This window comes from Neopsephotus bourkii, unplaced genomic scaffold, assembly GCF_033783945.1.
Source record: "Neopsephotus bourkii isolate Nb327-2 ecotype Australia unplaced genomic scaffold, CSIRO-AGI_Nbou_v1 NB_936, whole genome shotgun sequence".
Lineage (NCBI taxonomy): Eukaryota > Metazoa > Chordata > Aves > Psittaciformes > Psittacidae > Neopsephotus > Neopsephotus bourkii.
Window position 1 is genome coordinate 442,669 of NW_026901430.1, and position 14,415 is coordinate 457,083.

Genomic DNA, 14,415 nt, shown 5'->3' on the forward strand with positions numbered 1-14,415 from the left:
GGTAAGAGCAGCTGTGGGCAGCATGCTTGCAGGTGGGTGTGCATCCGAGTGAACTGGGGCAGCCAGTCTTACCTTCCTGTGAAATGCCAGCTAGGCTTTTTACTAGAATTGAAGCGCAGCCAGAGGATAAGGTTTAGGTCCCTTCCTCATATACAGGCAGTGGTAAACTGGGTAATACCCTGGTGCATCCAAAAGATCTGCCTGACCCCCACAGCTGACCCCTAACTGGGACAGACCCTGGGCTTGGAGAGGGGAAAGAAAGAAAGGGGAGGTGAGAGACTGCAAGAGCTGCCCTGGGAGAACAGAGAATGACCCATCTAGCATCCAGTGGGATGTGTGTGGGAGTCTATGGGAACAGCAGGATTCCTGTGTGTGCAGCGTGTAAGGGCAATAAGGGATGGACTGGAAAGGGACAGGTAATAGGAGACCTGTAAGGAGCAAGAGTGGGTTTGTTGTTTTTTACTGGTAGCAAAAGGGGCTGGATGAGGAATCTCAGTGGGAACAAATAAAGTGCTGGGGTTGTTTCCCTTTTCTTCCTTTTTTTTTGCATTTCTTTTTCCCCTACTGCCACCCAGGAGGTCGCAGCATAAGAGGGAAAGCCAAAAGCCTTGCCCACCCTCATCTGCGTACGTGCTCTCTGGGCATGGTGTGAGGAGGATAAGCGGTCCTTTTGCTCAAGTTAAAGGCAGATCTCGAAAACAAATGAGGCCTCTGGCTGGTGGGGCTGGTCAATCATGGTCCAGCTTTCCTTTCTTTACTTTGCTTGGTATTGTTTTTCCAGAATCGCTGCTTTGCTGACAAGCACTGAACTATCAGCACCTTGAGAAACTTGGCTGTTGTTGAGCAGTGCTTCTAACTCACATACCGAAGCACTTAAGATTCTTTAGGATTTGTTAACCATGAAATATAGCAACTGAGTCTTCCTGGGCTAATGGGGTGAACAGTTGAGGCATTCCCCAGGGTTTTTCTTCCAGGTCACCACAACAAACCCCACCAGCCTCGTCATTTCCATGTGCTTCCTTCAGTGTGACCGTCACTTCTGCAGAGTCCTGTGCTACCACTCAGCTGCCATCTCAGCAGGCCTAGCAGCCAGGCTGGGAACAGGTCTGCTTTGGCACTTTTTTGGTGGGATTCAATAAGATCATTGAAAAAAACCACACATTTCATTGTAGCACTTTGAGACCTAGAGCAAGACTGGCTCCAGCCTGGCACAGTGTAGGATGCTACTCGGTGCTGCTGGTGGTGAGGGCTACCCCAGTGCCCCAGCAGAAGGTGTCTTCCCAGATTGCAGAGCTGGTTTCCAGCCACTAAAGATGCTGCAGGGAAGAGCTTGAGTTCCTCTACACTTGTAGGAAAAGCTGGAGTTATTTGCTAGCAGAGGCTGTACCAATCCCATGTGTAACTTGGCAGCTGCCATACAAATCATCCCACTGGTAAAAGCCTCTTCAGAAAGCACAATTTGATCACCACAAACTTTGACCTAAGTGTGCTGCAGCCGACAGCCCTGTATGGAGGGTTTCAAACTTCTGCCGTCACTTCCTTCTGAGAGGCAAAGCGAATCTAGGTCACCCCACTTGCTTGTTTGTAACGAGGCTAATTCTGATTTCATTCATGTTCCATCCTCGAGTTTGAGATGGGGGGGGAAATGGGAGATTTGAAATGGCAAGTCAGGCTCAAAATCATTCTTCTTAATCCCCTCTTGGGGCAAAGGAAGTGGTTTGATGTTGCATCCCAAGGCAACATTGACGGTGTCATTTAATATTCAGGGTAGGAAAGAAATACAAAGTTTTCCTTCTTTCCCTTTTTATTTAGATTGCAGTGTTAAGCAGCTGAGCTGAATGAACAGGCCTGTGTCCACAGCTTTTTGAGTGATTAACAAAAAAGCCTATTTGGGGTGAGTGCGATGTGTGCTCTGCATGAGGCTGCTGCTTCAGGGACAAAGAGGGGAAGTGACTGAACACGAGGTTATTAGTTTGTCTGGAGTTTTTGTGCAGGCCAGTGGCATAAATAGAGCTGCTTGTTTGTTGATCTCTTCTGCAGTGGCAGCTCAGGGCAAGCTGCTGTATTCATCTATTTATTGCTGAAGTAGCTAATGCTTTTTTTCTCAGGACTGGGATTCTCTTCCACCATGCACGGTACAGCTGTGTTGTTCTGTAGTAAATAACTGCATAGTCCAAATGGACGAGAAAAGTTTGGGAGAGAGGAACTACTGCTGTATGTGTTTGGCTGGAGAGCTGCAGGTGGATAATGATGATTCCCCTTTTGGTAGTGGTTTGGAAATAACTGGCTCCTGGCCACATGCTGGATTTAACAGCCGAATTGAGACAAGGAGGAAAAAGGTGTTGGCCCTTATTTTTACGATAAAGGCCATGATGCACAGAGGACTTATTTTAGCTGTGTTAGACAGTGCAAGAAGTCTATGTCTGTGCCAAGGGATGAATCTCTTCAATGGCTGAGCACCGCATCCTGGTGGTGTTAAACTGCCGCTGGTATTCATATGGGGGGCAGGAGAGACCTCTAAACCCTCATCTGGTCTGCTCTGGGGTGAAGGAAACCTGCTCTGCCTATCACTGGGAGCAGCCCTGCAGGGGTCCTCTGCATCCTGTCCAGGGCTAAACACTGGTCATAGCCCACATGACAAAGGATTTATTAGCCCTGTTTCTGTGTCTGCTGATGTGTGTCTCCCAAAGGCCGTTGCCTGTGTCAAAAGGCTCACTTGTGAGACTTCATTGCCTGCTGTTCTCACTGGAAATAAATATGAGTCCTCCGACAGGTTGGTGTGGTGGGAGGGATTCAGCTTCATTCAGCATTTTTGTGCCGCATGTGTGGATGCGGGGAGCAGAGCAGGCGCTCAGTGGGACACAGGCAAGGGAAACAACAGAGTATTTCTGCTTGGAGATGTCCACCTTAGGAGTGACTTCATGCTACAGAACTGCCTTTGCAGCTCAGTGGGAGTTATTTCAGCAGGGAAAACACCTACCCTGTGATCCTGGCTGGTGTCTGCATCTGTAGGGAGGGTGTTACAGTTCAAAGAAAACTTGCCTGCACCCTGTCTGCAAATGCAGCATTCAGGAGGTTTCCCAATACCCTGGTTTTCTATATTTCTCCTTGCTTCTCATGTCTCTTCCCTCCTTTGAAGCTGGACATCAAAACAAGTTTGAAGGAGCTCATGTTGGGATTCTGAATTTTCCAGCCTGGTATTCCTTACCTATCGCTAACTTCTTTGTTGCTGGGGGTGCTCAAGGTGACACCAGTTATTTTTGGTAAGCATGAGGAGGAGTTCCTCAGATCTGGCTAATGGCTATGGGTATGTCACTGTTGCTCAGCAGGCTCAGTCAAAACAAGAAGACAATTTGTCCTTAAATATGCTAAATTCAGTGTAGTGGTATTTGTGGAGAACAGCCATTATCTTTGTGTATATAACGGAAGTTAGTTGTCTGTTTGGCAAAATTGGTATAGTAGCCGGCTTGTCCCTGTATGGAGGGGGGGTGAAATCTTCATTTATAAGTGATTCATTAAGTAACATTAAAGTTGTCTCTGAAGACAAAATAATCTCTTTTAAGAGGACTCAAGGTACTGAGAAGGTAGATTAATGTCTTGGCTATTTTTCAATAATGCAAGCTTTTACTATTATAGGATACCTGGATTAACTCTTAATAAGTTGCATGCTTTGATAGGTAGGGTCAGAAAGGGTCTCAATGAGGGACAAGCAATACTCTGCGCACAGCTGCTGTGATGGGTGGATATTTTGCACTGATTGCGTTCTGCTCACTCTTCCTGTTTGATAGGTGTACATAACCTCCGCGGTGTAGTCTGTGTACTGAAGGACTCTGGTTTCTGACCTGAATTCAGCTGCCTTCTGTGATCACATTCATGGTTCTTGCACAATTAAATGAGCCTAAATTCTTCTAACTCACAGGGGATATTTTTGTTTCAGTATGATTTATGTCAGAGGTTCCAGTAAAACATAATTAGGAAGTCTTAGTGATACCTCTACCTTCTATTTTTTCTTGCCACTGCTTCCTAGAGTGCTAGCCTTTTCTTAATTGAAGCGGTGAAGAGTCTATTTAGCAGGAAGGTGGGATAGCCTGGATATCATTCATCTAAATCACTCTATCGATGAAAACACTTGCTCACTACATCTATAATAATTTTGTCTAAGTGTCTTATGAGAAATTAGTTGCTAGAGCTATGAAGATGCACACATGCCTAGTAAAGCTATGCAGACCTTCCCATCTTAGGGCAGTTGCTCCAGGCAGTGGAAAAGGACTTACTTTTCTTCAGGTAGAAATTGTGCACCAAAAAGTTAACAGACAAAAAGCCATTTTTGTGTTTCCTCCAGTTTCCTAAAATGTGATGTCCCCTCCGCCTCAAGCTGCTGTGCTAGCTAGGGTTTTGTAAATGAAGTCAAAATCTTCATTGGCAGCTTTGGTGCTCACATCACGGCTCTTGCCCAGGACAGCACCAGCACAACCACCCTGCCCGGCAGCTGGTGGAGGTGGTGGGGGCCAGTAGGATTTGCATTTATACTCTTCAGCAGTCACCTACTGTTTGCTATCTCTAGGCAAAACCAGCTCCTTGTGGGACACCCCACCTTGGCAGCCTCATGATGGAAAGGGCTGGAAGACAGCACTAGCAGGTTTGGTGCTAGCAGAGGATAATTGTTCTCGTGGAGATTTGCAGTGGCTCTTGAAAGCCTCCAGAGCTGGCTTCAAGCTGAAAGAGGGGAGATGTAGATTAGATACTAGGAAAAACGTTTTCTTTAAGAAGGTGGAGAGACACCAGCACAGGGTGCCCAGAAAAGCTGTGGCTGCTCCATCCCTGGCAGTGTTCAAGACCACGCAACCTGCTCTAGTGGAAGGTGCCCCTGCTCGTGGCAGGGGGTTGGAACCAGGCGATCTTTAAGGTCTCCTCCAACCTCAATCATTCTATGATTAAGCAAAGGTTTCAGAAAGGCAGCTTTTTCCTTGACTTCAAACACCATCTTCATTAGTTTCAAACTATGTTTCTATTAGCAAGTCCAAGACACCTGCACACAAAGTTCCGGTGCTCTGAAGTGACATTCCAGTTCTCCACCTCTGAAACACAACTGAGAGAACATTAAAAATAGTGCAAACAGCTGCCAGAGCAGCGCAGCATCAAGGTGAAAGGTTCTGAAAGGAGGTGTCCATGTGAACTGCCCCTGCTCCTGTACCACAGATAGGTCCTGAACACAGACCAGCCACCAGGCTGTGAACAGAATTATTATAGGGAAAATATTTACAAAAGTACACAGAATTCAGTGCAGAATGTCAACCAAAAAGCCCAAAGGTACCAAGCTTCAAGCCAAAATTCTCTGACAATTTGAAAATGTAGGATTTTAATTCTTATATTCAAAAAGCCCACTTTACTTCAAAACTGAGTGCTCTCCAGTCATGGGGAAATGGTGAAAATCTGCTTAAAGCAGCTTAACACAGCAAAGGCTTGAGCTCAGATGTGGGGCTGGCTTTGACACTGCTACAGGGCTGGGGCAGACCCTGTCTGTTGCTTGTTTCAGCTGTGCCTCACTGCTACTTGTTTGATGCTGGTGGGGAATGAGCATCAAAGCATTTGCTTCTGGTTTGGTCATCGAATCACTCAACCGGGCAGCTGTAAAACTCCCAGACCAGGTTGTGACACAGCATTTACCATCGCTTGGGTGGGCACTTTGACCCGCACGCAGAGAAACATCTTTGGGTCGAAGCCAGGGGCAGTGCTGCTGGGTGTGAGCAGCCTTGGCGTGCCTGGCCCTGGAACAATGCATGGCTCATCTCTGTAGCCCATAAAACCCTTTTTCTGGCTTTCTTTTCTAAACAAAGCAGAGAATTCATGTGGTTGCAGTACTGCAGCCGCAATCTGACCACAAGGGCTTGGTCTGTTGCTTGCTCTGGTGGGCTGTAAAGGACAAGAGGTGCTTGGGAACCTTAGCTGTGAGGATGGACTGAGGGAGGTGGAAATACCTGCGAAGTGCAGCTTTCCTGCAGCTGGGAATCACGCAAGTGGGCTGCTGAAGCTGAAATTATTGTTGGGTTTTCTGCATCGCACACATTAGAATCAGTAAAAAGCATTAAAATGAATGGATTTGTTCTGACATAAGTAGATTAGAAGAGTTCTTGCGAGGATGGGTTTAGTGCAGGGGCGGCTAGCAGGGAACGGTGGCGGTGGTTGTAGTGGGGAAATTAGGGCAGACTAAGTGCTTCTGCCATGTGGGAAACATGCCAAACTTCCCCTTGGAGTTTCTCCCTTCTCGGTGCCCCTGTCCAAGGGCAGAAGCTATGCAGATCTCCCCGGTGCCTGCGCAGGCTGGAGAGGCTTTGGGACACCTGGAGGTATCGAAGGCGCTCCCGGGAGCTCCATTAAAGCTCCGCTTCTCGTCAGCGGCGGCTGTACAAGCAGGAGCCGCTGACTGTAACTGATTCCTTGGAGAGAAAAAATCAATCCTGGCCCTTGACTCGGTTCTCCCCGCGCAGCGCTGCCGGCGGCGAGGGAGCGGGGCGGGTTACAGCGGGATGCTCCGAGCGCTGGACGGGGATGAGCCCCTAGCACTCCGCGCACGGCTTCGCGCACACCCGCGCCCCAGGGCCTCCCCGGTGCTCCCCGCCGCCGCCGCGCGGTGTCGCCATCGCACCGGAGAGCGCGGCGGGTGCCCCGCACCGCGCAGTGGGGACCCCCCTCCCCTCCCCGCCCCGGGCAGGGCGGTGGCAGCGCCGGGGGAGGGGGCCGCGGGAGCCCCCCGAGACAGGGACGGGGCTGCTCCGCCCCGCGGCGCGGCGGCCCTGGGGGCTGCCGTCGGGCCGGCAGAGAGGAGGAGCCCTGGCGGCATCGGGCAGAGGCGCGCATGGAGCGGCCGGGGAGCAACGGGAGCTGCCCGGGCTGCCGGCTGGAGGGGGGTCCGTCGGCGCGGGCCGCCACCGGGCTCGCGGCCGTGCTCATCTTCACCATCGTGGTGGACGTCCTGGGCAACGCGCTGGTCATCCTCTCGGTGCTGAGGAACAAGAAGCTCCGGAACGCCGGTGAGCGCGGGGCGGGCGGGGGGCGGCTGCGGGCGGAGCAGAGCGGAGCGGAGCGGTCCCGCTCCGTGCCCAGGGCTCCACCGGCCCGACCCCTTTCGGCAGCGCTCTCGGGAGCCGCGAGTGACACCGGCCCCTGTCCTCGGCACCGGAGCGGTGAAGGGCATCGGCCCGGGTGGAGGGTGGCGATGAGCCTGGGCAGCACCGCTCGTCGCGTTCCCGGCTCGCTGCCTGTCTGTCCCGCACCGCTGCTTCTGTCCTCCAACTTCTCGGAACTTCTGTCTCCCAAGGGCAGCTGCAGATCGAGGAGCCGAACTCCTGACGAGACCCAGGTATAACCCTTTTCCTTCCCCAGCAGCAGGAAGGAAAATCCCATGTGCCGGAGGCAGGTGTAGAGCGGCTCAGATTTTTTAAGACGAGCCTATTATGATGCCGAGCACTTGCTTTTCTGTCCCAGCCTCGCGTGTGTCTTAGCGTTTTCATCTTAAAGCTGATGTGCTTTCGATCACCAAGTGAAAGCAGAGTGAAGATCTTCCATGGTTTTTTGCATGGGTAATTTGACAGTCTATTTTGGAGCCTTATGTATTGACCCCCTATATGAATTAATCTAGGAAAATTAAGTTAGTATTGACCATTTTTAAGAAAACTGTATTTTTTGAGAGGGTGATTTTTTTTTTTCTTAAAAGTCATGTTATGTTAGCAAAGAAAGAACACTTCATATAATTCTTAACAAAGAAATAGCACCAGATATAAATTGCTCTGTAAGGAGTTTCAAGTAGTCTGTGTAGGGCTGCTTAAAACATGCTGCAGAGTATGTTTTGTTAAAGACTACACTGCTGTCTGCTTTTACAGTGAAAGACATAAAACGACCTTTAGTTTTATAGCTTGTGAAAGGGTTTTAATGAAATATCTCCAGCACTTACAATGTGTAAGGCAAAGCAGTAAGTGTTTTGGAGATGATGATCTTTCTTCTTTCTCTCTCAATCCTCTGTAAATATGGAGTAATTCAACAGAGTGCAGTAAATGTAGCTGATGGGTAAGACTGAGGGGACAATTTCCCCTCTGTGCCTTTAAAATTTGATTGACTTATTAACAATTGCACAGAAATGGCCATTGGCTTGGGCAGGTGCTGGATATAGCAATCTCGACCAGTGAAGTTGTCCTTTAAATGATATACAAAACGCAGTAGTACTCACAATACACAAATGTGCTGTACTGGGTTTATGAGAACTTTAATGTAACTGGGAAAGGTATTTTCTGTTCTGTTCAGCTTTGCTTAAAATGTGCGTGCTGTGAGCTTGTCATCAATAGTTCTAGGGAAGAAAAAAACACCCTTCCCTTCTCCCCAAGGTAGTTTGTGGTTTATGTTATCTGGTTGGTTGGGCAGCAAGCAGATTTGAAACTATTTAATAGTTTTTATCACCTTTCAAATTGTTAATCACTTAAGTGCATTTCACACGTTATGCGTTCTTCCACTGTGAGTAGAGCTAAAGTTCCTGCAAAAGTGGAAAAAGAACAGCTTTCCCTTGAAGAGACTGTGGAGGTGTTTTGCCAGTTTTAGTCCATGTCAGTAGCCTGTTGTCTGCTCCACATAGAAGCTGTTGGGATGTATGGGTAAACCCAACAAAAGCCAAATGTTTGTGAATCTCCCTGATTGAGGGGAGGTGGCTCTCACTGCGCACAGAACACTCAAGTCCTGTGTTTCAAATCTGCTTGCTGCCCAACCAACCAGATGGGATGGGGTTGCTGGTCCGTCTCTGCAGTACTTGGCATGTTTCAGCACCTCTGCACAGCTGTAGCTGCAATGGGCAGAGTGTGTTAGCATGGCTGAGAGGCAGGGTCTCACAAGGGGTGCCCTCAACGGGGTGGTCAGCTGCCTGGAGAACATAGTTGGCTGGAGCTGGGTGGTGCTATGGGCATGGAAATCCAGCATCACCGAAAGCCCCAGGCTTTCTCCATGGTGGACAATTCATATCTGCAGTTGGTTGTTCAGTCAGTCATGCTGGAGAACTGCTGGTGTTAAGCTTTCCTACAGTAACACCCAGCTGCCTGGACACTCAGAGCTGCTCATATGGTCCAGAAGCTCCAGACATTGCTCCAGGTGTTGGTCTATATGTCCACAGTGCAGGACATTTAGATGGTTGTGGGTGAAGGGTGTGGGGAATAACTCTGCTTCTCTGTCAGGAGTTTTCTGTATGTCTTTATGTGAGGCAGGTGAGAAGGGGTGAACTTGATGAAATATAACAAGGAAAAGTGTAGAGTCCTGCATCTGGGCAGGAACAACCCCAGGCTCCAGTATAGGTTGGGGAACGACCTGTTAGAGAGCAGTGTAGGGGAGAGGGACCTGGGGGTCCTGGTGGACGACAGGGTGACCATGAGCCAACACTGTGCCCTTATGGCCAAGAAGGCCAATGGCATCCTGGGGTGTATTAGAAGGGGGGTGGTTAGTAGGTCGAGAGAGGTTCTCCTTCCCCTCTACTCTGCCCTGGTGAGACCCATCTGGAATATTGTGTCCAGTTCTGGGCCCCTCGGTTTAAGAAGGACAGGGACCTGCTGGAGAGAGTCCAGCGCAGGGCAACTAAGATGATTAAGGGAGTGGAGCATCTCCTTTATGAGGAAAGACTGAGGGAGCTGGGTCTCTGTAGTTTGGAGAGAGGAGATTGAGGGGTGACCTTATTAGTGTATATAAATATATAAAGGGGAGTGTCAGAGGATGGAGCCAGGTCTTCTCAGTGGCAAACAATGAAGGACAAGGGGGGGTACAAACTGGAACAAGAGGTTCCACTTAAACTTGGAGAAACTTCTTCTCAGTGAGGGTGACAGAACACTGAACAGGCTGCCCAGGAGGTGAGTCTCCTTCTCTGGAGACATTCAAAACCCGCCTGGACACGTTCCTGTGTAACCTTATCTAGGTGTTCCTGCTCCGGCAGGGGGATTGGACTAGATGATCTTTTGAGGTCCCTACCAATCTCTAACATACTGTGATACTGTGTGAACTTTTCTGGCAGCTAAAAGCCTTCACAAACCTGAGCACGCTGCTGTCCCTGCACTGGTAGTGTTTGAAAGCAAGGATCAAAGGCTGCTGACATGGCTGAGTCCACAGCTTTTCATCTGTAGGTCCTGCTGGCTTTACAAGTGTGAGACTGCCCTAAAACTTCATGTTTCAAGGAGTTAGCCTGCTCTTTGGACAGATGCCCTGGAATACCCTTCTCTAGCACTCCTAAACTTGCCCAGTATTAGGCATACAGCCCAAACCTGCATTCCCTGAAAAACCGTATTTCCCACCGGTGCTGCCGGGAGCTTTGTGCTCTTCTGCAGCCCCGTGGGCCCTTTTCCTCATGGAAACATCCCTCTGGGGAGCCAAAGCCTGTGTGAGGGCAGGCAGCACAGGTATAAGTCTAATGAGGTCACCAGCTCAACTGGCTTTTAATCCTCTGGGTATACACTATACACCGGTGCTTGCACAGCACTGGGGATTTCGTTCTTAAGACTGTCACACTGCCCAAAGTCAAGCTTCACACACAAGTCTGCCTGGATTATGTCAACACAGTTACCTTTGTCAGATGAATGCATGCTCTTAGAAGAAATACTGGATTGGTTTGGCATGCCCTCCAGCCAGAAAACTGTGTTGACTAGCACTGATCGTGTTTCCATCTGCAAACACTGTTCGTTCCCTGGCTCTGCTGGGAACACAGGCAAGGAGCACAGCCTGCACTTCCCAGGTCAGATCATTTCCCCTCAGAAAATATTGGCACAACACCGAGTTTTTGTTTGCTTGAGTGGGACTTTTTTATATGTTTTTCCAAGACTTCTGGAACTTCCTGGCTGGGATGTATTTCTGCTCATTTTCCTTTTAAGTTCTTTATGAAGTCAGTGTTAGGGCTCTGATGAGCTCCTTCACACTCTGACGTGCAGGTTTCATAGTTGCAGGTGTAAAAAATGCTTAGCAGACAGTGTTTGGTATCTTCCCCACTTGCTGCTCAGAGAACTTGGTTATAGCTGAGATATGTCGTCCTTACTGCAAAGATAATAGTAATACTTGCACTTCATGCATCTTCTGTATCAGGGTAATTTCACTGCACTTTTTTAGCATCAAGCCTATTAATATACTGTTGCTTTTTTTCCTGATATATCTATTGCCATTATTTTATATATATGTATCTTTAGCTTTCTTTGTTAAATGTGTTGATTTCCAGCTAATAATTTTAGAATGGATTTTCTACTTGCTATATATTTTATTTCTAATTCGGCTCTTGTCTTAAAAAAATATTTTAAACAAAGTAAGCCTTTATTTTTATATAGTATTGCTTTTTGGGGTGGAAAGGAGGGCTCTACTAAGGCATCTTTAAGCATCTCCCAGTAAACATTGTGACATTTCCTTGTATTTAGGTGTTTTATTTGTCTGTCTGATTGTTTCTAGTTTGGGAAAACTGACCTTTTAGAGGTGTTGTGTTGGACCATGTTTCATTTTGTTATCTCAAATGCAGTTCAAAGCTGTGATGGTTTTCTTCCAGCCACTGCAGAATTTCATCATCTTAGAAAGCTTTCTGTTGTATGTAGGTGTGTTGAGATTATTTTAATTTTACTTTTTTTTTTTTTTTTTTGGCACCACAAACCTTGTAGCATCTGCCACAACCCTGAAGTTATATCTTTTATTTCTGTGTGTTGCAGGTAGATGCTTCAGGAACTGCTCATCTGTTCTGCTGATTCATTTATCTATAGCAAACTCCCACCAGTGCTTCTGATTTACTCAACCTCTGACCCTCTGAGTGTCAGGGACTCTGCAGCAGGTATCTTGGTTTCTGGTAGGCTCAGTTGTAGGAAACATGCTGGTTGTTGATGAAACAGTTTGAAGGTTGCGGGATCCTGGGGGATGCTAGAGATGTACCCCATTCCCTGCTCCCTGGTCCTCTAATGTAGAAGGGTGACACTTGGCAACTGCTTGCTCTTCTGTGGGTATAGATGCCTGTGACATCATATGGGTGAGCTGCTGACAAACTGTCTTGCTGTTGCTTCTCTGCTGTTATTGGGGAATAATCTGTGACAGTATTTGCTTTTAGCTCCGTTACTGACTCACTCATGTGGACAGTGATGAATTTGCCATATCAAGCTGGCTGCCAGTGAGGCTCCCTCTGCCATCAACAGTGGGAACGTTAACTACAGCAAATAAGGCTGCACCAGAGAAGCTGGTCTGGGGCTTGGTGTGGCGATTGCATGGGCTGTATATGTGGTTGCTGCAGAGAAGCTGTTGGAAGTGGTCTGCTGGGAGAGCAGCAGGGTTGTACCCAAGTGCACCCATGGGCTTGGGGAGTGAAGGAGCAGGTCTGCAGGTGGGGATGTGTCAGTCTCTCCCTGCATCCCTGCATCCTCGCCCTGCCCCTGTGACTTTGCAGGTGAATGCTGTAGCAAGGCCACCCGCAGGAGGTGGGAGAAGCAGGAGCGACAGTGGGGTAAAACCTGTGAGAAAATTCATTTGGACGAAGGTAAACTGTAAGCTGTAAGTGTCATAGCAGTGTAAAGTGAAGGACAGTCTTAAACTGTTTTCTTCTAGAAGGTGATTTGTGTAGTGAGGTACACGGGAATGGCATTTTGCTTGGTCCACGTCACAGACACAGGGTGCAAGCCCCATGGCTGAGCTGATTTGGAGAGGTCTCTGACAGCATCACCTTCGTGTGCTCCAGCTCTGGCAGTGGTTCAGGATGGGTTCCCATCCAGACCTTTGTGCATCTCCTCCCAGTAGTGCTGTGCTGGTCTCCTCCTGGGTGCCCAGAGTGCTGAGGAGGTGCTCAGAGCTGCCGTCCTTCTTGGAACAGAATTCATGGCCCCATGTGATGCTGTTCCCATGCTGTGCTCCGTGAGCTCTGGAGGAAGCAGCAGCTCATTTGGGCGTGAGCAGCTCGTAAGTTTATTTTGGAGTGCAGTAGCTTCAGAAATATTCCTCATGCAGTTCCACAGGAGATATCAAGTGGATTCCATCTCATCAACTGTGTAAGTCAAAGCCACCAATTTTTAGGGCTGCTTTCTTATTTTATTTTTTTTCCCCAGGAAAAAAAAAAAAACACAAAAGAAACCCTCTTACAGTTCATGTAGATGGGAATTATTGTAGGAAGTTTGACTCTCCCTTTGTGAAACTGTGGAACTTCCAGCAGGAATTTCTACTCCCCTGCTCCCACACCTTGGTTTTTAGGCCAACCCCGGTGTGGAACACAGCACCGTAAATTGTGGATGTTTAATCCCTTCCAAATCCATCTCACAGCAGAGAGCAGGGGTGGAGGAGGATGGGGCCAACCTTTGGCCTGGTTGGCATGGGGAAAGCTGTGCCACAGTCCCAGGATTTTCCTGTCCTCGACAGCCCTGGTCTGACAGGATTGTTCTTTGTGAAAGATGTAGAACGAAACCCATGGCATTGCTTTCTCATGTTTATCTATTCTCATTCCCAGAAGCTGGAGTGAGGATCAGTGAGTCCTTGTCTTCTGAGACCATTCGCTTGATGTTTTCTTTTGAGAGACCTTAGATCTTGCCTTGTTGAACAGTCCCCAGCATCACCTTCAGAAGCAATGCTGACAAACGCTTTGATGGCTGTGGGGGACTGAGGTACAGCAGCCCAGGGGCCAGCCTGCCCTGATTTCCTGCTTGTCCTTTGACTTAGATGCAACAGTCATGATGGCATGGATGAATTTTGGGCACAACTGAGCTAAATGTGAGAGCTGCTGGGGAATGAAAGTATCACAGCAGTGGATCCCAGGCCAGCATAAGAAGGTTCAGGTAGAGAAGGGTTCAGTGAGGCTCAGAGCAGGAGGATGCACAAAAGGTGAGGGAGAAAGGGGAGAAGTGGGAATGCTGGTGGAGTGGTGAGAATCTGTCCACCAAAGGAGGAATAGTGGTAGGATGTGCCAAGCACAGCCAAAGTGAACAAGGATTGGTGGTAGGATGCTCAGGCTAAGTTGGGGACATCAGGGGAGGCATGTGGGGCTCCAGGTTGTGTCCTGAGGTTATAGTGAGGCAGGGATGACTGCAGTGGCACTTCCCCCATGCTGCTGTGGGTTTCCAAGTAAAACCTAGTGTTGTTCTTGGCTGCTTGCTAGGAAAACAGATTATACTACATTCAAAATATTCACTCCTGGATTCAATAACATTGCAAAAATAACTTAAATGTATTTCTTTCAGAACCTGATGATACTGTGGGGCAGTGCTGTCAGTTTATCTGCTGGCATTGCTAATCGCATACTCCAAAAACAATGTCCGTGCAACTCATTGCTCTTTTAAATAGAAGGTAGCTTTGGCCCCATGATCTCTGAGGACAAGGCTGCTTCTCCCATTCTCATCCATGGGAGTTTCTGTAGGGAAGACAGAAGTGTGGTGCAAGGACTTGCAGAAAAAGGAATGT

At 48.4% G+C, this 14,415-nt stretch overlaps 1 protein-coding gene across 2 annotated transcripts in view; it reads left to right on the forward strand.

The window, feature by feature from the left end:
* The window catches only part of GPR50 (G protein-coupled receptor 50), a 50,738-nt gene that overhangs the window by 12,092 nt on the left and 24,231 nt on the right, over window positions 1-14,415 (forward strand). Inside the window, exon 1 of one of the 2 annotated variants that reach the window (XM_061358007.1) lies at window positions 7,257-7,360. The exons of the other annotated variant lie outside the window; for it this stretch is intronic. The gene's annotated coding sequence lies outside the window, so the exon portion shown is untranslated. Of the gene's footprint in view, window positions 1-7,256; window positions 7,361-14,415 lie in introns of those variants that run through there. 2 annotated transcript variants of the gene reach the window in all.